The sequence below is a fragment of the Octopus bimaculoides genome, chromosome 26 (genome assembly GCF_046866305.1).
Source record: "Octopus bimaculoides isolate indiv1 chromosome 26, ASM4686630v1, whole genome shotgun sequence".
In the NCBI taxonomy this organism is placed as follows: domain Eukaryota; kingdom Metazoa; phylum Mollusca; class Cephalopoda; order Octopoda; family Octopodidae; genus Octopus; species Octopus bimaculoides.
Window position 1 is genome coordinate 1,125,213 of NC_142953.1, and position 23,364 is coordinate 1,148,576.

Sequence of the window (23,364 nt, forward strand, 5' to 3'; positions counted from 1 at the left end):
TGGGGGGACAAACACAGACACAAAAACACACACATAAATATATACATATATATATATATATATACATACATATATATATATATATATATATATCATCATCATCATTTAATGTCCCTTGTCTCTGCTGACATGGGTTGGACAGTTTGACCAGGGCTGGCAAGCTGAAAGGCTGCACCAGTCTCCAGTCTAATGTGGTATGGTTTCTTTCAGTTTCCATCTACCAAATATACTCACAAGGTTTTGGTTGGCCTGAAGCAATAGTAGAAGGCACTTGACTAAAATCATTTGGGTGATGGTGCAGGAACCAAACCCACGACCTCATGCTTGCAAGGCGACATACTTTCAATGTTTCAGTATAAGTGATAGCAAGTGAGGTATTGGGTTAGGGTTAGGAAGATAAGTTACAGTTTGTGCAAGTAATGGATGGTGGTGCAGAAAGTCAGGTGAGGAAAAGGAAAAGGAAACAATAAAATGTTATTTGTACAGATTCAAGTAGAATGGCGCCTAAAGTCATTTCTGCTAAAATTGGAACTGTGATTTTTGAGGGTTTTAAGTCTAAAACACTTTCTCTCACTATTATTCTATTGACAATTGTTGACTTCTAACTTTATTATAAAAATATACAACTTTTTGCTTCAACAAAGAAAAAAAGAAACCTATACACATACATATATATATGTATATATACCTATTTATATATGTGTGTGTATATATATACATATATGCACACACACACACATATTTATGCAAATATATATATTTATGTATGTATTATCTTAAGATATTGTCATCAACAACATAACTCCGACTACTGTTGTTATTTGTCCTTGGAGTCTACAACACTCGTTGGCAACAATAAACTTCAATACGCACCAAAGAATTGTTTTTTTTCTAAAGAAATCATCGTTCTCGGAAAAAATATATAAATAAATAAAAAGATCTTTCTTAATTTTTTTTTCTTTTTTATATTTTTGTTCTCCACCAAAGAAAGAAGCAGTAATCTCTATTTCTACAAGTCTGTGTGTCTGCAAAAATTATTCTTTACCAATATTGCAGTGCCGCCATTTTTACCAATTATTTTTTCCCTTATTTTTTAATATTTCTTTTTTATTTATTTATTTATTGTTACTTTTTCCGAAGAAAAAGCATCAACGTGATTCTGTTTGAATTGTTCAAATTGGTGACTCTTTGTTGACGATAACTTTCAGGCTTCCCGCTGAACTGCTGTTACCGTTTATTATTATTATTACCATTATTACTATTACTATTATTATTATTATTATAACCATTATTATTTATTATCATCACCATCATCATCAGCAACATTATTATTATTATTCTTATGTCTATTATTATTATTATTATTATTATTATTGTTATTATTATTATTATTATTATTATTATTATTATTATTATTACACAAATGCATATTCACACACACACATATATATACATACACACATAGGTATAAAACTGTATTATTTTTGCTATAGCAGCACATGATTACTATTATTATTATTATTATTATTATTATTATTATTATTATTATTATTATTATTATTGTTATTATTATATAAGTATATATACACATATAAACACACAGATATGAGACTGTTGTTGTTACAGTTATTGTTGTCGTCGTATATGCCAAATATTCTGTTGTTCCCGACAACAGCATGGGTTTATTTTGTCACTACACTTGCAGGTGGTGGTGGTGGTGGTGGTGGCGGTGCTCTTACTACAGGTGCTGCTGGTGTCATTGTTACCCTCAATGTGTTTGTTCCCCACTCCTACCTTGCGTTCCCACCCCACTCTGTTCGCTGAGGTGAGTGGATGGGGGTGGAGGTGGATTGGGTTGGAATCGTGCACGTCTACCCTGGGATGTTCGCATAAAACGTTCATAGAGACTTAACACTCTAATCACTAGTACACATACACTCGCGCAAACCACACAATTAAATGCATACTACCACCCACACAAACACAACTGTATTTATACATGCGTGTGTGTGTGTGTATACAGCAATCTTCACGGTTGGTCTGTTTGTAAAACTTTTACCAGAGATGATGCCTTCCAACTGTTACGAACACAAAGTCCCCAGCCCTTAATATGTGTGGGTGTATATTTACATACACATGCATATATGTGTATATATTTGCATATATACATATAAATATATATGCATGTGTATATATATTTATATACATACACACACACACACACACACATATAGATGGATAGATAGATATAACTACAGAGCTTGTGCATATATATATATATGTGTGTGTCTGTTTGTCCCCCCCCCCCAAACATTGCTTGACAACTGATGTTGGTGAGTTTATGTTCCTGTAACTTAGCAGCTCGGCAAAAGAGACCAATATAATAAGTACTAGGCTTATAGTACTTAACACCAATAGTCCTGGGATTAATTTGTTTGACTAAAGGCAGTGCTCCAGGATGGCCACAGTCAAATGACTGAAATAAAGACAAGAAGAAAAAAGAATAAAAACAGGTGAAGAACACCAGAAAAATCCTCTTTTTCTGCAATTTGGCTTGTCTTGGTGTTTAAAGAGAGAACTCATGGTGCCAACAAGAATGGTCAGCAGAAAGCACCATTGGAATTTACCACTGTCCAGAATGATTCAGTGTTAAACGATTAAGTTGTGTAGCTGTTATCTAACTGCTCGAGTGATGACCCTGTCAACCCAACTGACCGCAGGTCAATCATAGATCACAATTAGCTTTCAAAACAAATCTCTCTGTTCACCATCCCAACCCCACTCCTCCACCTCCAACCGCACATCTTTTCCTGAAATATTTCCTGTCAACGATTCACCCATAAAAACAATTTCATTTATTCAAGCTTCAAAACTTCATAAATGATTGGTTATTGATCTCTCTCTCTCTCTCTCTCTCTCTGCTGGCATCATGTCTTCTCCTCCTCCTCCAATATATCATCCACTTTCATTGTCACTCCCTCCTCCTCCTCCCTCCTCTTCCTTTTCCTATTCCTCCATCATTCCTTTATCTCCCTCCCTATCTCCTCCCTCCCCTTCCCCTCTCTCTTATTTCACCATTCTTTTTATTTTTCCATATTTCTCTTACCATTCTGCTTGGACATATTTCTGATTCCTTTTATTTTTTTCATTTTATTTTTCACACTCTTTCTTCCTTTTAATCTGCCATCAATTGCTCCTTTTTCTTCTTCTTCTTTGTCCTCCTCCTCCTTCTTCTTATTATTATTTGCCTACCCCTCCTCTTTCCTTCATTCCACTTTACTCATAGACTCTCGCTCTTTCTCTCTCTCTCTCTCTCTCCATATTCTTCCCATTCTCTTACCATTCACCTTCTGGCACCATAGCTTAGTCAATGTCTGCCACCCTACCCCACCCCCAACTGGAATAATACTCTTTCAATGGCATTTGGTCAATGGAATCTGTAGAAACTCATCATGCAATGTGCTTACAATTTCTCTCTCCCTCTCTCATCACCATCATCATCATCATCATTTAACATCTGTTCATCCATGCTGGCATGGGTTAGAAGGTCCCGCAGGAGCTGCCAAGTCAGAAGATTGAACCAATGCCTGCTGTCTGCTTTGACACGGTTTTTACGGCTAGTTGCCCTTCCTAACAACGGTGCAGGCACGTGGCTTAGTGGTTAGAGATGTTGGACTCATGATTGTCCACATAATTTCATTTATCCTTTTCTCATAGTAAGACACCAACAGAAGACTTGAAGGACATTTAGCTGGCCCTCGTGCCAGTGGCACATAAAAGCACCCACTACACTCCCGCAGTGGTTGGCGTTAGGAAAGGCATCCAGCTGTAGAAACTCTGCCAAATCAGATTGCAGCCTGGTACAGCCATCTGGTTCGCCAGTCAAATCATCCAACCTATGTCCGCATGGAAAGTGGAGGTTAAATGATGATGATGATGATGATATACCACCATGTAGCAATACATGTCTGCAAATATTACTACATGGTTGTATCTCTTTGGTTCAGGTCAGTTACTAATTAGCCGAAGATTATGGCACCAAAAATTTAATCTATAGAAATCGGTAAACTAGGCATCGATGTGCAGCATTTGCATTGAGCATCGTATGGAGTTGAGGGGGATGCAATTATGATGTCATCGATATAGTATGATGCCACTATATGTGAGGGGTGGTGGCAGGTCTGTGTGTGTTGGGGGGAGCATTGTGGTGTGATGGACGATAACTTTGCAAATCCGATAGACGTTGTTAACATTATAAAGATCGCGGTTCCAAAAGTTGCACGTGTTGTGAACAAGGTGGAGCAGGTCAACGATTCTGTTGTTGGTGATGCGAGATGGTGTTGGAATTAAAGACGTATCAATCTTGTTGTTAGTTCTTTCATGATCCGATGTCTTCGAGATATTTACTTATTATTCTCTTCATGATCCTCCACTCCCTGCTACGTACTCTACCCTACCCTCCCCCCTTTACCACTGCCATTGCCGCCACCTTCAATACCAAACAGCTTCCCCACTCCAAGACCCCAATACATGCCATTTCATTTCATCTGGGTTAATTTCATTTAAAAACCATATTGGTTGCTTCCAACCGATTTTGATCAGCTGCCATATTGCTTCTCTTGGTGTAATTTTGATCTGATGCCATGAATCTTGTCCTCGACCAATTCCAGTCAGGCATCGTCGCTGTAAATATGTAAATATGTAAATATGTAAGCAGCAATCACATTAATGCGTCATGCAATATGGCAGAGTGGACGTATGCAAATAGATTTCTATATATGCACTTTGATGTATGTATAAATGCATAGAAACATATGTGGATGTATATATGGATGTGTGTGCCTGTGTGTCTTTGTTAATATATTGGTTTAGAGGTTCATGTCTATATACATATATATATGTGTGTATCTCTGTCTGTCTGTCTCTCTCTCTCTCTCTCTCTCTCTCTCTCTCTCTCTCTATATATATATATATATATATATATATATATATATATATATATATATATATATACATACTCTTTTACACGTTTCAGTCATTTGATTGCAGCCATGCTGGAACACCACTCTTATTCGAACAAATCGCCCACAGGACTTATTCTTTGTAATCCCAGTACTTATTTTGTTGTTCTCTTTTGCCAAACCGTTACGTTATGGGGTTGTAAACACACCAAGTGATGGTGGGGAGGGGGGGACCAAACACAGACACACAAATACATACATACATACATACATATATATATATATATATGTATATATACAAGAGGCTTCTTTCGGTTTCCGTCTGCCAAATCCACTCGCAAGTCTTACATATAAATATCATCATCATTTAACATCCGCCTTCTACGCTGGCATGGGTGGAATGGTTTGACAAGAGCCGGCCAGGCAGAAGCCTGCACCAGACTTCTGTGACTGTTTTGGCAGGATTTTTACAGCTGGATGCCCTTCCTAACACCAGTGCTTTTTGCATGGCACAAACACAGACGAGGTCAGTTTTGGCAATTTTTTTTTTACAGCTGGATGACCTTCCTAACATCAACCACTTTACAGTGTGGACTGGGTGCTTTTAAGTGGCACCTGCACTGACAGGGTCACCAAGTACTTGCAAGACAAAAAAAATCTCTTTTTAGAAGTGGGAGGTATATAACAATTATGACCAAAGAAGCATTTGTTTGCCATTTTGAAGTGCAACATGGACTTTCTTTCCAACTTGATACACACACACATGCGCACACGTGCACACCATTACTACTGTCCACCCTACCAATCTTAACACTATCATATGTATGCACTACCACCAGCTTCATACATAAACACACATACATGCATATATATATATATATATATATATATATATATATATATATATATATATATATATATATATATATATATATATATATATATATATATATATGCATGTATGTGTGTTTATGTATGAAGCTGTATATATATATATATATATATACATATATGCGTGAATATGTATGTATAGAACAATAATCTCTCTCATCAAACCTACCTTTCTATTCAAGAAGATCAATGTGCTATTTAATTTATCTCTATTGTCCTCCTTTCATCTTTAATTTCTTTCATAACAACACCGTCTGTCTGTCTGCCTGACTGTCGTTGTTATGAAAGCCATAGCTTACTCTAAAGGAACATAATGGCCTGCTTTCAATTGTCTCCCTTGATTTCAATAACTCTTGCTGTTTTATCTACAACTCTTTGTTCCTTTTTCTCTCTCTATACTTTCTTAACTGTATACAATACTAACATATATGTGTGTATATATATATATATATATATATATTTATACACACACACACACATATACACTCCCTTTTTGTATTATGAAGCTATTATTTGTAAACCATAACTTTGTAATATAATATTGGTGATAATCAAATAAAATAGCTGTTTTGTCTCTTTGCCTGCCTGCTGTCTGTCTGCCTGTCTGTCTATATGCTTGTGTGTCTATTTGCCTATCTATCTGTCTGTTTGACCATTTCTAAGTCTTATCTTTCAGCCTGTCCCTCTATCTCTCTGACTTCCAGTCTGCCTGTCTATTAATTTGTCTGTTCTCTACTTCAATATATTCACCTCTCTGATCTTTTTATATATCTGTCTATCTGTTTCAATATCTGCATGACTGTCTGTCTGTCTGTCTATCCATCCATCCAGCTACCTACCAACCTACCTACCTACCTACTTATCTATCTATCTATCTACTTGTCTGTCTATCTACCTATCTCTCTCTCTATCATCGATCTATCTATCTATCTATCAATCTGTCCATCCATCTATCTATCTATCTGTCTGTCTATCTATCCACCCATCTATCCTTTCATCCATCCATCCACCTACCTATCTGCCTACCTACCTACTTATCTATCTATCCAGCTCTCTATCTGTCTATCTATTAATCAATCAATCAGTCTTTCTATCTATCTATCTATCTATCCATCTATCTGTCTGCCTCTCTCTCTCTCTCTCTCTATCTATCTATCCATCTATCCATCCATCCATATACACAAACCAATATATTGGTACCCAACACACACACACACATCTCTGTAAACAAGATTATCCCAAGACCCCACCCCTTTCGTCCCCTCACCCCCACAGGTTTCATGACTCACCCTAACATCCTCCTACTCACTTCCTGCCTCCTCCTCCTACTCCTCCCCCACAATATTTCACTGTAAAACAAAAAAAGACAAGAAAAATGCCTAGAGAGAGAGGGTGGAAGGTTAGAACCCCACCACACACACACACACATCTCCCTTATCCTCCTCTCCTTCATCCGTCTTTCATTCCTTAATTACTGTTAATTCTCCGCAAATTACCAGCAGACGGATGCTTCCGGAAACATTGCTTTCGTTGTGTGTTCATGTATACGTATGTTTGTGTGTATGTATATGTAAATATATGTGTGTTTGTGCATGTGTACATATGTGACTGTGAGCTGTGTATGTATGTGTGTGTGTATGTTTGTGTGTCTGTGCATGTATATATAAATATATGTATGTGTGCATGTGTAACAATATGTGTGTATGTGTGTGTGTATATATGTATATATATATATATATATATATATATATATATATGTGCATTGTATATATGTATGTATGTGTGTATACTATTTTGCTCCTTTACACATTTCTGTCATTTGTCTGTGGCCATGCAGGGGCATCACCTTGAAGAAATTTTAGCCAAACACAGACACACAAACATATATGCACACATACATGCATGCATGCATACATACATATAGGATGGGCTTCTTTCAGTTTCCGTTTAGCAAATCCACTCACAAGGCTTTGGTTGGCCCAAAGCTTAGAAGACACTTGCCCAGAGTGCTACGCAGTGAGAGTGAACCCGGAACCACGTGGTTGATAAGCAAGCTACTTTATTTCATTTCAATTTGCCATAAAGGCAGTACACAGAGAGTAGCTGGACAAAAACATTAATGAGATGAAATGGATGATAAATATGATGGTATAATGAGAGGAGGCAAAAGCCGCCCGCCGAACTTTGCTTCTCTATTACACTGTTCTTTATAAAATTAAATTTTCACATTGAGGCTATGAACCTCGTACATAAAAAGTCATAAATTAAGGCATTTGCCTCTTACGATTTTTCATTACACAATACGAGGCACTCGTCCTCTTAGGTTTTTTCGCCCGATATAGCCTTCGCTTCTCTCAAGCAAAACGATGGGTCTGGGTCGGGCCACTTTTCAATACTGAATTCGCCGAGGGGGAAGGAATTCACCAACGCAAAGCTGCTTACCACACAGCCACTCCTGTACCTATATACACATATATATATGTATGTATATATATATTAGGTACTACTAAAGCAGCACGGTCCCGAACGCGCAGTCGTGCGTCCGCGCTAGCTAGTCGTGAGTGGTCGATCCTAACCCTAACCCTAACCCTATCCCGCGTGTGCAAATGAATACGTGTTTAGAGTTAGGGTTAGGATCGACCACTCACGACTAGCTAGCCCGGACGCGCGACTGCGCGTTCGGGGCCGTGCTGCTTTAGTAGTACCTATATATGATATACATTTAAATACATGCACATCCTGTTTGCCTTTGTCGTGCTATCATCCTTTTTCCCCGCATGTTGTATTTTGACAGTTTCCGTTTGTTGTGTTGTTTCTATTCTACCTTTGAAGATCTCTCCCGCAATTCCTGTCTTATAATTCTTGCGTATGTCTTTTTGCAATTTTTGTCATATTTCCTTCATCTTCACGTAATTTATATTTTAATTCATTTATTGTTATCGTCATTACTGTCGAGATAGTCATTATTATAATATTATAATGTCCTTTTTATACTGACCATGTTATGTTTGTAAACATAGACATAGTTACTACTATTGTAGGCATAACTACAGTTTAGCGCCCCATCGATCTTTTTCATCATAACATCCTGAAAATTACATATTTTAAAATAAATCCTAGCAGAGGTGGATTATCAAGGGTGTACATTATGATTATGTCGATAAATTTTATATAGAAAAACGTTTTTTTCAGTATTTCCGGAACGTTTTCACCGATGTCGTCATTTCTAATTTCAACATTTTTCATATTTTTTCCAAACGCTTAATGTTCGCAACATGAACATTACGTAATCTACACTCTCGAAAACGTATTACTGCCAAATGTCATTTAAAAGCAAGCATTTTAAACAATTATGAGGAAACAAATTCGGGAGGCGGAAGAGTGATACGAAACTCTTACAAAATAAGAGAAATAGCAGTGAAATCTCCCTCGGGTATCTGAAAGGAAAGACAGGGTTTGTAATGTTGTTCTAAAGTATACAGGGGCAAGCTTGGCTGTGTGATAAGAAGCTTGCTATATAATCCAATTTTTATTGTGTATTAAAAATTGTAAATATTTAATCGATACAGCTACTTCACCTCTTTTATGTTTGTCTGTCCTTGTTCGTCCCCTCTTTGTAATTTGTAATGCCTTTATGGCAAATATTTATGAAATAAAGTAGCTTGCTACCCAACCACATGGTTTCGGGTGTCTTCCTCTATAGACTCGGGCCAACGAATGCATTGGGAATCTATTCGACTGACGGGAACTGAAAGAAGCCCAACGTGTGTGTGGGATATCTAGATATCCCCCACACGTGTATTTGTCCTCAACTGCTTGACATCCGTTGTTGATTTGTTTATGTCTTAGTAACATAGCTCTTTCGGCTTTTTAAACACAGAGTAAGTATGAGGCTTAAACATATTATTATTATTATTCTATTTTGTCTTTTAATATCAGGCATAACTTCATCCCTACCCAATAACGTCCACAGATGATCAGCAACGAACCATGTTTTCAGGCTCGGTGCATGAAAGATCGTGCCATCTGCAAGACCTGGTGGGAAACTTTGTAAGTCAACTCCAAAGACTTAATGAACATGAACTGGAGGAAGACTGCCGCAACAACTACAGCAGTGTCGGCGTCTTGTCTTCGATGCTGGACATGGTGACCATGATGGTGAACGACATGAACGACATATTATCAGATGTCATCCAACAGGAACAAGTGACGGTTTCACAATCAGAGCTGTCAGAGAGTCAAGTTGAGGACAGTGATATCGGTTTTGAACTGGGTCTCGAGGAAGAACTGAGAAATGAGGTCAGTGTTTTTAATTTTTAATTTTCCATTCTTCCTCTCCTCCTCTCATCCTTGAACCACCCCTGGTTCCATGATACAAAAAGGGTAAAGGGTAAGGACCCCCTTTGGTCATGAATGATCATGTGATTGCGCTGGTATGGACATGTGGTGAGAATGGATGAGGATAGCTGCGTGAAAAAGTGCCACACCCTAACAGTTGAGGGAACCTGTGGAAGAGGTAGGCCCAGGAAGACCTGGGCTGAGGTGGTGAGGCAAGACCTTCGAACATTGGGCCTCACCGAGGCGATGACTACTGACCAAGACCTTTGGAAATGTGCTGTGCGTGAGAAGACCCGGCAAGCCAAGTGAGATCGTTGCCAGTGCCCCTGGACTGGCTCTTGTGCGGGTGGCACATAAAAGACACCATTTTGAGCGTGGCCGTTGCCAGTACCGCCTGACTGGCCTTCGTGCGGGTGACACGTAAAAGCACCCACTACACTCTCGGAGTGGTTGGCGTTAGGAAGGGCATCCAGCTGTAGAAACTCTGCCAAATTAGATTGGAGCCTGGTGTTGCCATCCGGTTTCACCAGTCCTCAGTCAAATCGTCCAACCCATGCTAGCATGGAAAGCGGACGTTAAACGACGATGATGATGATGATGATGATATATATATATATATATATATATATATATATACACACACAGAGATACATATGCACATACATATATGCATATATATATATATACATAAATACACACACACACATACATAGGCACATGTATATATACATATATATACATACACACATGATAAGGAACAACCTCCTCCACCCCCACCCCACTTTAAACAAATGCTAAATCGAAGTGAAGGCTGATATATATAATGGACGGCTTTTACTACAAACAATCTATAAAAGATTATTTATATATATTATTTTTTGTAGAAAATGGAATTTTCTGGATGAATTCCAAATATTTAGAATATTAAAATGGATGGAAAGTAAACTAAAAATGGTTTCCTGATCAAATATAAGTGATATGGCGCTGCTGTTTTTTGGCATTGGTTGATGGCTTTGTTTAAGCTTTTAAAGATATATATATGTTCATGTGCATGTATAAATATATAGATATATATACTCATTTCTGTATATACGTGTATATGTATATATATATATATATATATATATATATATACATATATATATATATATATATATATATATATATATATATATACACTTTTGTATGTATGTATATGTATATGTATATATATGTATGTATGTATAAACATATATATATATAAATATATATGTGTATAAGTATGTATATAAATATATATATATACTTATGTATGTACGTATGCAAGCACGTATGTGTGCATGTTAGTGTATATATCTTTCTATGTTTTATCTGTTACTTGTTTCAGGCATTAGATCGTGGCCATGCTGGAGCACCACACCGCCTTGAAGAATTGGCCTGGGTACTTATTTGATTTTCATTTTTTTTGTTTTTAGGCCTCATACTTATTCTATCAGTTCCTTCCTGCTAAACTGCTAAGTTATGTGTACATAAACACACCAACACTGGTTGTCAAGCGGGTGGCGAGGTACAAAACACAGGCATAAACACATACATACATACGCGCACACACCATCATCATCATCATCATTATTTAACGTCCGTTGTCCACGCTGGCAGGGGTCAGATGGTTTGACCACAGCTGGCAAGCTGGGTTGGGGGAGGCTGCCCCAGACCCCAGTCTGTTGTGGCATGGTTTCTACAGCTGGATACCCTTCCTAACATCAACCACTCCAAGAAGGTGCTTTCACACACACGCACACTTTTCAGCACTCCCTTACTCCCTTGTATATATTCTTTTCTACTCTAGGCACAATGCCCAAAATTGTTTTTTTTTTGTGGGGGGGGGGGGGCAGTCAATTAGATCAACCCTAGTACGCAACTGGTACTTAATTTTTCGACCCCAGAAGAATGAAAGGCAAAGTCGACCTCAGCAGAATTTGAACTCAGAACTTAAAGGCAGACGAAATATCGCTAAGCATTTCGCCCGGTTGCGTGCTAACGTTTTCTGCCAGCTCGCCATCTTCTATATATTACCATTTGATTGTCTTCTACTACCATTGCATTTCGGTTAAGTATGTAGTCATTAGAATGACTAAAGCAGGGTTTGTATTTGGTACCAATTCCAGAGGCACACTAAGATTGGCACCAAAAGGACTCTGTTTATAGGCTATATTTGTAGAGGCTTCTTGAAGAAGTGAGAAACGACAATGTGAACACCAGCTGCCAACTGGACAGTAACTCAACCATACATAGGATTAAGCCGGAGTTAAGTCGTAATTTAAAATTGATAATGTGGCAATGCAAGTTCAAATCCACGTTACATTATTTTATGACAGATAAACAAATACATATGTTAACGATGGGATCCTGCTTTAATAATATTTAATCTAATTACCACAAGAATCACATTCCTGGAGAATTTATAGCAGAATTCTCAAAGAATTCACTAATAATTGGCTAAGAATGGTTATTAAGAATTCATTTAATGATGATTGTTAAGAAACAGGCAATTATAGTTCTATATTGATTGATTGATTGATCTGTTACGGATGTTCATAGATTCCTTCAGGATGGAAATTCTCTTTAATGATATTGGTAATTCTGTGATTCTACTTTGAAATTACATTAACCATGCAAATAAAACAAGGCTAGGCTAGATTGTAATGGCATGGCTTTATTATAATATGTAACAAAGCAAAACCAAATATTGATATTCTGAATGCGTTTTGTACACACATTTTGAGTAGTTATGTAAGAAATTTTGTACATTATACTTTCCTCACTGAAAACTTCTTTGTAATTACTTGAAAAACGTGAATTAAATGCATTCAAAATAACACTTGGTTTTGCCATTATTCTATACACATACATGCATAAATATGTGTGTATGTGTAATCTCTCAACGATCACGAGTGTTACATCCCCCCCCCCCCACAATAGGTGAAAATCTGCAAAGCGGACAAAGTATGGTATTGCATATGCTTTTTTTTTATAATTTGTATATATATAATTTGTATATATGGTGATGATTACGATGATGGTGATGGTTATGGTGATGATGACGTCAATGGTAATTTAAAGAAATATCGTTTATGTAAAAACAAGAACCTCCAATTCCAAATTACCATTAAGCACTAATCTGAATATAAAGTCTTGTATTTTTATTTCATTAAACAACAACAACCACAACAGAGGCAGCAATGGTGGCGGCGCTGACCAAAATTTGGTTGATTTTTTTTTCTTTTCATTCAGGTTTTTCCTATTCCAGGGGAAAAAAAAAAAGAAAAGAAAAAAAATCAACTGTTACTTACCATTGACTAATGGCCTTTCAATCAACTTGAACCGAATTCTTTGATCAGGTCTCTTTGATTCAATAGTTTATGTCGAGAAAAATGTTGAGATTTGATCTCTCTGTGTCGAGGAGGTTGATGGGGGAGGGGGAGAGTGATGGGGGCGGAATAGTGGGGGTGATAAGGTGCCGGCTAAACATTTGATTGTTGAAATAGAATTAATTTTGGCCGTTCGTTCAAACCTGTTGTTCCCTCCACACACCACCACCATCACCCGCTACCCCACCCCCACCCCCTGTATTTAGATACTAATTTGCTTCTGTGAGTTTTTCTCGTTATCGGTTATTAACATGGCTATATCGTACCATTTATGGCTTCATCGTCAATGTTATATTTACAAGGAACACGTACAAACACACACATACACACTCGTGTGCTGATGTGTGTATGTATATGCGCATATATCTATCTATCTATCTATCTATCTATATATATATATATATATCAATGTGTGTGTGCATGCATGTGTATATAGAGATAGTGATGCAGATAAACATGACTAAGCTTCATCTATATTTAATCCTGTTTATCCACATCATTATCTTCATTTCAACTCCTCTGGATTTCTCTTTATAGTCACTCTTGCCTCGTGGACCAAGTCCTCAATAAAGAAGTGGCAGTTTAAGTTCAAATCATTTGAACACCACTATGTATTTTCTACATTGAGCATCTCCAGCTCTCACCTTTTGCTACCCCTGATGAGTGCAGGGTTACATAATCGGACTGTTACTTTACATTCTGTTGAACCCCTAGTGTGAAACCAATTGGTGAGATTAGCCGCAATGAATATATAATATTTTATACATTAATATGGGGGGGGGGTGCATGTATGTATATATGTTGAACGATGATGATGATGATGATGATATATATATATATATATATATATATATATAAGTCGATTACATCGATCCCCAGTATTCAACTGGTACTTATTTTATCTTGAACTCAGATCGTGAAGACGGACGAAATGCTGCTAAGCATTTTTCCCAACGTGGGAAAGATTCTGCCAGCTTGGTTGGTGCCTTAGCATGGGGGAAACAGGTGAGGGTTGGTGACAGGAAGGGCGTCCGGCCACAGAAAAATTTCTCTCAGCGAATTCTTTCCGACGCATACAAGCATGGAAAAGTGAACGTTAAAATAATGATGACGACAATGATGATGATGATTGCACAAGTTGATTTGTGTTGTTACTGAAGTAAGCCGGCCATAGTCTGGTGACCAATCAATTAACCTTCTTTATCATGATAGAACCAGGCTTTAATATTGATCAAAGACTATCATGTCAACCTTCTCTTCAAATGAAAGATATTTAAAAAAAAAAAAAAAAAATCAAAAGAGTAACAAACGTCTGTAACGAAATCAAGCAATTTAAAGCAAGTCGTGTTTTGGAAACAGCAGAGAAGCAGGCGCCAGTCGATGGAGAAAACTGCTTGTTGACAAGATAGACTTAGCCATCAGGTGTTTGTGTGCTGGTATCTGATGTAGACGATAACGTTAAATGGTTTTGTTGCAACAAGATAACGATTGCGAAGATTTTTAAAAGTTCAAACACGAAAAATAAACGAACAAACGTTTATGTCGACCGTAAATTATGTCGATAGAAACATGGACGATAAAGATATATTAATTGTTAAAAGATGGTTCTTTTAATTGACACGACTTCGTTATTCCACAAGGGGGCGGCGAAGGGAAGGGGATAAACTTATGTCTTTCTACCAGATATTAGATTCTTTGCTTGTTTTATTTTATGTAATTTATATATTTTCATGTTGCAATCGGTTACATGTTGCTATGGGTTACAGGCTTGTAACACTGGTAACAAGGACGGACAAAGGAGTGTTTATAACTTGCTTGGGAACAAATATCTCAAGGGGCTTGAGTGCTGACCTTTTGGTTTCCTTGCAAAGTACACCAACTAAGGATATTTGCACACGCAATATATATATTATATACTTATTTATTTATACATGTAAAACGTGTGTGTGTATGCTTGTATGTACATTTAAATGTGCGTGTGTATATAAAAATATTTATATATACATGTATATATATATATATATATATATATATATATAGAGAGAGAGAGAGAGAGAGAGAGAGAAAGAGAAGGGGGATTAAGGAGAATATTTATAGAAAGGAACTGATCTAGAAAGTGAAACCATGTTATTCTTTTCCTTCTTTTGTCGAGAGAGGAAGAAAAAAGGTTTGTTCGAGTAAAAGAGGGGCAGAAGATAAAAGTTTCTTTTGATTCCGACTACAGAAAAAAAAAGCAGAAAAATACCATAAAATAAAGTGAAATAATAAGAGAAGTAAAGAAAGAATCTAACTAAAATCCCCCTGTATCAACTAACAACACCGACACACACTGAGAGCAGCATGCGATGTTTATGTAGAATGGTGATACAAATATCAGAGGAACAGCGTCGTAATGGCGGCGACGGTAAACTAGAAGCAATGACAGGGTGTTACACTTCAAATAGCAATCAATATAATGTTTATATATTGTGTTCATCGTCACTGTTGATCTTGCTAAGCTAAACAGATTGTATTTAAATATACAAATAAAGCAAGTCCGCCCTCGTCGTCACCACCATCAAAAGGAAGTCGAAATAAAGATGGCGTATTCTTTCCTGGTGAAAGACCCCTGAGACTTCGAGTTTTGTTGTAGTAATAAAATATAGACATTGTAAGAGAAACACTTTTTGTTTTAAATTACTGGCTGTTGTTTTGTGTAACGAGATATGTTAACGTAAACGAACTGTTTCAGCTCTGCATCTCCACCGTTTTCTCTTTGACGAATAAATTGTAAAGAGGCAAGCGGAAAGAAAAATATCTGTTTCTCGTTTGCAGCTTATTTAAGGCTAATTTAGTTTTGATTAGAGATTGATGCTAAAAAAAAAACAGGAAAAGTTTAATCATATTACACATACATAGATGTGAAAGTAGCCTTCAGTCGGTTACGACGACCCAGGTTCCAGTTGATCCATTCAACAGAACAGCCTGCGCATGAAATTAATGGTGCAAGTGGCTGAGTACTCCACAGACATGCATACTCTTTATGTAGTTCTCAGGGAGATTCAGCGTGACACAGAATGTGACACCACCACCGCCAGGCCCCCAACAGCTACTAAAATTAATCAGCAGGGATGGCAGGAGATGCAACCTAACACATTTACTTGTTTTCCTCCAAAATTTTCTGCCGTTTTAATTCACTCTCTGCGGCGGGGTGGAGGTGGGCGATCTGATATAACAAGAAATTCAGTAAAAGAACATCAGTCAATAGATTTACCAAGCATTTAGTGACAACATCAACAATAATAATTCTCTCTACTGGAAGCACAAGTCCTCAAATTTGGGGGATGGGATTAAATCGCTTACACCGACCCTAATGCGTAACTGGTATTTATTTAATTGACCCCCGAAAGGCAAAGTCGACCTCAACGAAATTTGAACTCAGAACGTAGCAGCAGACGACATACGGTTAAGCATTTCGCCCGGTGTGCTAACGATTTTGCCAGCTCAACACCTTATCAATTTTAACAATAATAATCCTTTCTATTATAAGCAGATAGCCTGAAATTTGGGAGAAGGGGCTAGTCAACTGCATCGACCCTAGTACTCAACTGGTACTTAAGTTATCGACCCCGAAAGGATGAAAGGCAAAGTCGACTTCAGCAGAATTTGAACTCAGAACATAAAGTCAGACAAAATGTCACTGAGCATTTCACCCGATGTGCTAACGATTCTACAAGCTTGCTGCCTTAATAATGGTGGTGGTGGTGGTGAATTCAATGTTTTCAATGATGATAATAGGAAGTGCCCCAAATTTAACACTTTGTGTTCAGGCTCCTTCCGACAAGAATATCAAAGTTGATCCACGTTTGTGTATGTGTGTGTATATGTGTGTTTTCTTCACCCACCCCCTCGTTTCTCTCTTGTTTCTTCTGATATCTATTTTATTATTCTCTTTGCTTCACACACCCCTCTCCCTTAACTTTTTCATCATCATCATCATCATTCTGATTATTATTATTACCCACAATTCCACCCTTCCTCCGTTTCTTTGTAGCCTTCGGGTGTCAGGTGATTAACAACTCATTAGAATCAGGTATGAAATGTAATTGGAAGACAATAATAATAATAATAATTTACTGAAAGAAAAATTACAAATAAAAATAAAAACTAAGAAATAGAAGAATACATTTTTTAAAATAGCAAAAGCAAAAACCATTAAATAAAAACACCAGATTGTAAGATGCAGTAAAATAACATTCTGATTTCATTGCAGTAAAACAATGTTTGGAATTGCAGTTCTGCGAAACGGTCGCTTTTATGGAATGAAAGAAAAGCATTCACAGACTTTTTTGATTGCTTTTTGTATTATTTTTTTTCTATTTCTTTTTCTTTTCGATATTTTTACCTTCTTTTGTTGACGGTTTATATTTTGATATTCTAAGGAGTTTACAAATTGCTGTCGTTTTATTCTTTTCGTCATTGTTGTTTAGCAGCATTTCATTCCTTCTTACGTTCTGAGTTCGAATTCCACCGAGGTTCACTTTGCCTTTCATCCATTCGGGGGTCAATGAAATAAATACCAGTTACATTCTGGAGTTGATATAAATGACTAGTAAGGCGTGAAATGGTTAGCGGTATTTTGTTTGTCTTTACGTTCCGAGTTCAAATTCTGTCGAGGTTGACGTTGCCTTTCAACCTTTCGGAGTCGATAAATTAATTTCTCTCTCTTGAAAAAGAGAGATTCAGAGAAAGACCGAGATAGACAGACACAATTAGAGAGAGAGAGAGAGAGAGAGAGGCAGAAAAGGACGTAGAAAGAGAAAGTGAGACTCAGAGAGAAAGACTGAGATAGATAGACAGACAGACAGACAGAGAGAGAGAGAAAGACAGACAGACACAATTAGAAAGAGACAGAGGGAGAAACACAGAGAGAGGGGGAGAGAGACAGATAGACAGATGCATAAACAGTTAGAGAGAGTGAGAGTGAAAGACAGAGAGAGAGAGCGAGGCAGATAAGACAATTAAAAAAATGGAAAAGTGACATGGGATAAACAACGTTAAATAACGGGGAGAAAAGGAAGGGGAGGTAAGCAGAAACGCGTCCGTATTAATGAAAGGGGAAAATAACATTAAATAAGAAAAACCAATAAAAAAGAAAAACATGCGAAAAACAACCAGCAGAACAAAAATAGCCTATGTTAGCGCGTGAGTGAGATTTATGAATATAATGACAACAACGATGTATAATTTTAAAGGGCGGCAGCAGTCAAGTTTCTTTTTTTCTTTTTTCTTTATATATGAAGTGATTAAGCTGGAGATTGAAACGAAATCAGCAACAAATTTAGCATTTATTTTGTCTGTTGTTTTTTAGTTCTTTTTATGTTTTATTTCTGTGGATTTCTTTTGAATTTTTTTTTTTGTGTTTTTGTGCTTTTAAAAAAAAAATTTCGGTTGGAATTCAACGAAAGAAACAAGAAAAGAAAGTGTTTGGCACAAAAGGGCGGGGGTAAACAACCTCGTAAGCTCTATTGGATTTACATTAATGCTGTTTTATAAATGCATATTGCACATTATATACACACACACAGGTGTATAGATAAGCATGATCGTGCACTCTGAAATGCACACGTACATATTTGCATGTATGTATAACAACACGTACATACATATATTACATATATATATACATTCGTGCATACAAATGCGTATGCATACATACATATATATACAAATACAGATATATATATACCTGCATACATACATACAAATGCATATACCAACATATATACACATATGTAAACCTCCTGTGACTAACCAACACAAAATAGATTGCATTAACAAGTGATCATTATCTTTGAGGCAGCGAGCTGGCAGAATGGTTAGCACGCTGGGCGAAATGCTTCGCTGTATTTCGTCTGCTGCTACGTTCTGAGTTCAAATTCCACCAACGTTGACTTTGCCTTTCATCTTTCGATGTTGATAAAACAAGTACCAGTGAAACACTGGGGTCGATATAATTGAGTAGTCCCCTTCCCCAAAATTTCAGGCCTTGTGCCTATAGTAGAAAGTATTATTATTATTCAGTCGTCTTATTCTTGTCACATGCTTTCACTGCACTACCGAGCGCAGCTCTGGTGCCTGTTATGGCTTATGGCCTGTGTTGTGTATGACAGCTAAATCAGGCTTGTCATTAAATTGTTTCAATTTTTATTTGAAATAAATATGAAAACACTGTAAATGTCAAACTAATATTAAAAAAAATATTTTGTTTCCACTGCTAGAGAGGTTCGCCATTGCAATTTCAAGTTGATGGGTTAAGTTCTTCGGTAAAGTAATATAAAATGTTTTTACAAGATGGGTGAGGCATACCTAATAAAGATAATGACTTTCTGTAAAACTGGCTGTTTTTCAGAGAGATTTACACAAAATATAACAGCATCTGTGCTTTATTATGAATTGGCATAGAGAAGGAGGATTTGAGAGAAAACACTGAAATATCACAAGATATTCACTTGTGACCAACATAAATATTTATTTAACACCACATGGAAGTAATGAGATCGTAGTGACAGCATCATCTTTGGAGCATAATTAGTTCAAGAAGGAGAAAGGGAAGAAGAGAAGAAAAAAAATGGTGGAAGAGCAGATGATATTTTGGAGAAAGGATGGTGTAGATGATGGGAAGGAAAATAAAATGTAACCGATTTAGAATTTGAATGAAAATGAAATGCAATGCGATACTAAAGAAATCTCCTTCATTTCCTTCTCTTAATAAACATTTTAGAACTGTTCTTTTAACCGTTTTGAGTGCAATATGTAAAAAACTATGCAATAGGGTTACAGCCTACAGCATCTTGAAAGCAATAATCGGTATGGCTCCTGCCATTTTCTCTGCCATAATCCAGCTCTTCCAGTTCTTTTGGCTTTCCTCTTCTCTTTTTATATCCTCTTTAATTATCCTTTCTAATGTTTTCCCCTCTTCATGCTTGCATGACTTAGACAAGTCTGTCTGATAAGCACATGATGTTAGATCTCTCAGCTTCATCTCTCTCTCTCTCTCTCTCTCTCTTTCTCTCTCTCTCTCTCTCTCTCTCTCTCTCTCTCTCTCTCTCTCTCTCTCTGCCTATCTGTCTATCTGTGTGTGCGTCTGTCTAAATCTCTATCTTCTGTTACTCTCATTAGAACAGGATATCGGTTATCTTCTGTTCAGTATTTTGAAATCAAATACAGTTCTGTTAGTTCATTTGATGAAATGGCTAGAGTTTGATTTCTGTGTGTGAATATCTGAGTATGTTTGTGCGTAAGTGTAAAGAGAAAGAGAGAGAGAGAGAATATCAGAGAGGATGAAAGAAAGAACTAAAGAGAGACATGATAAGGGAGAGGGGAGAGAAAGCGATAGAGAGGATGCAGTGAACAGAAAATGAGAAAAAGAGAGGTAATGGCAGAGAAAAGAACATTTCAAAAGAATGATATAAAGATTAAAAAGATACCCGTGTGGATATATATATATATATATATACATACATATATATATATATATATATATATATATGTGTGTGTGTGTGTGTGTGTATTAATGTTCATTTTTACGTTCCATTTTAATAAAAACAATCTTACATCAATCTGATGGGTTACTCTATACTTTTGTAGAGTACGAATATATTATTCTTATACAAGACTGTTGTTGACAGTAACTTCGAAGTTTCGACCAGCTAAACTATCATTCGACTATATGCATGTGTGTATATATATATATATATATATACAAGGGGTTACTGTAAAGTTCCTGGCTTTAAGGGTATCATGAAAGGCCTGGTTGGCAGCCCAACCTTCCGAGTTCTTTTACAGGGCTTAGAAATACTGAAGGACCCCTGCGATAAGTGTGTGAATCTGAGAGGAGGGGAATATTTTGAATGAAATCATAATTAACAGATCCTCATCCTGTATTTTCTTTTACCCAAAGCCAGGAGCTTTTCACCATCCTTTCCTGTGTATGTATACATACATACATGTGTGTGTGAGTAGAGAGTAGAACAGTGAAAGGAAATATGAGAGAAACTGTCTTAAGCAGAGTCAAGACACCCCCACCTCCCTTTCCTGAATCACCAGCTTCTTATCAAAGAACTCATCAGTACGACCATATTCTTGGAGATTCTGGTACGATATGAAACCACGAAGCATGATGTTATACTTGCAGACAAACCCTGGCTTGTTTAATGGTGTAAACCATGTTGGCGTCAAGAATTGGTAATGCCTGAGGAAATCTGTAACTTGAGAGATGTCAGGTTCCGATTCTGTCAAAGACAGAGCTTGCTCTGTTGACTCTTGAAGTTTCCATGCAGGTGGAAGTTGTCAAGAATTATACAAACCGAAAATGGAATTTGAAGCAAAAAAAAAAGGTTTTAGGATTGTGACACAGTTCTGTGGTTGTCGCTGCTGCTGCTGCCTCTGTTGTTGTTATTGTTGCTGCTGCTGCTGTTGTTGTTGTTGCTGCTGCTGCTGGATTGGGTGTTGGAGTCAGTGTGATGACTGAGATCTTAGACACAGCATGGTTGGAAAGAGTGGGAGCAATGAGTGAGAGTAAGTACTTGAGTGAAGGTGGGATGAGGCCGGCCAGCTCTGAGGAGCAAAAGCCATTATAGTAGTGGCAGGAAAGGCTGAAGGAGGAGTCATGTCTGTGGGGCCCAGAAGTCAGTATGTTGATCTGTTAAAGTTGGTTATTTGCCCCACCAGGTCTGATCGAGTGAGGCATTAACGGGACATAGCAGCCACACCTAGTCTTGTTTCATCAACATCATTGTCATCGTCATTGTTGTCATCGTTGTTGTCATCTTCCACTAAATTAAAATCTTCCACCAAATTAAAATCTTCCACCAAATTAAAATCTTCCACCAAATCTTAGTCACAATTTAGGTTCCTAACACTAGCTTAATGATAATGAAGTTATTTGACTAAATTCTTTGTTATATTTAGAATGAATTGAAAGAAACCCAGAGCATCTCAACAGGAATATGGTAACAAAAGGATAAGATGCTAAAGGGTTAAAAAGAAAAAGCACTTGAATAGATTTGTTTCCCAAAACACTACAAGACAGTGCCACAGCATAGCTGTGGTGCCATGACCAAAACAAGTGAAGAAATAAAAAAAGAATACTGACCAATACCTGATACCGAAAATTCTTGCAAAGTCATAAAACTCCAACATGCCAACTTTTAATGTTGTTTGCATGTTAGTTTGGCGCTTCCAGTGTTAATTAGCCCAAAGAATTTGTCTTTTAATCCTGCCCTGTTTTATAGCATCAATGCCTGGTTAATATCAAATCATTTTTGATAGGTATCAATATATATATATATTCCAGTGCACATCTATTGATTTCTCACTTTGGCACCAGGCCATAACCTTTTAGTGGGGAACTGATGTTGTACAGTCTGCTTTGGGCCAAACGCCAACTCAATCATCTCGCACATCTTACCGATTTTATTGTATTTCTTTTATGTCCTCAGGCATAAGTAGTTGGTTAAAAGAATTGCTTGTTTCTCAAGCATGTGGATCCAGGTTCAAACCCATTCTGGTACAGTAGCCACGTAGCAACTTCTACAATAAGCTGGTGGAATTTGTTAGAAACAGTAAACTATATACATACATATTTATACAGACTCACGTGTGTGTGCATGTATATATATATATATGTATATGTGTTTATGTGTGTGTGTATATATATATAGGAGTATATATATGTATATCAGTGATGACTCTGCCATTTCGAATGATGATGATGTTGAGGA

General features: G+C 37.0%; 1 protein-coding gene across 2 annotated transcripts in view; it reads left to right on the forward strand.

The window, feature by feature from the left end:
- Positions 1–8,469: 8,469 nt before the first annotated feature.
- LOC128247007 (uncharacterized) overlaps positions 8,470–23,364 on the forward strand; it is a 361,520-nt gene continuing 346,625 nt past the window's right edge. Inside the window, exons 1-2 of one of the 2 annotated variants that reach the window (XM_089342830.1) lie at positions 8,470–8,718; positions 9,792–10,151. The gene's annotated coding sequence lies outside the window, so the exon portion shown is untranslated. The remainder of the gene's footprint in view (positions 8,719–9,791; positions 10,152–23,364) is intronic. The other variant, XM_089342824.1, reaches the window with a different exon arrangement.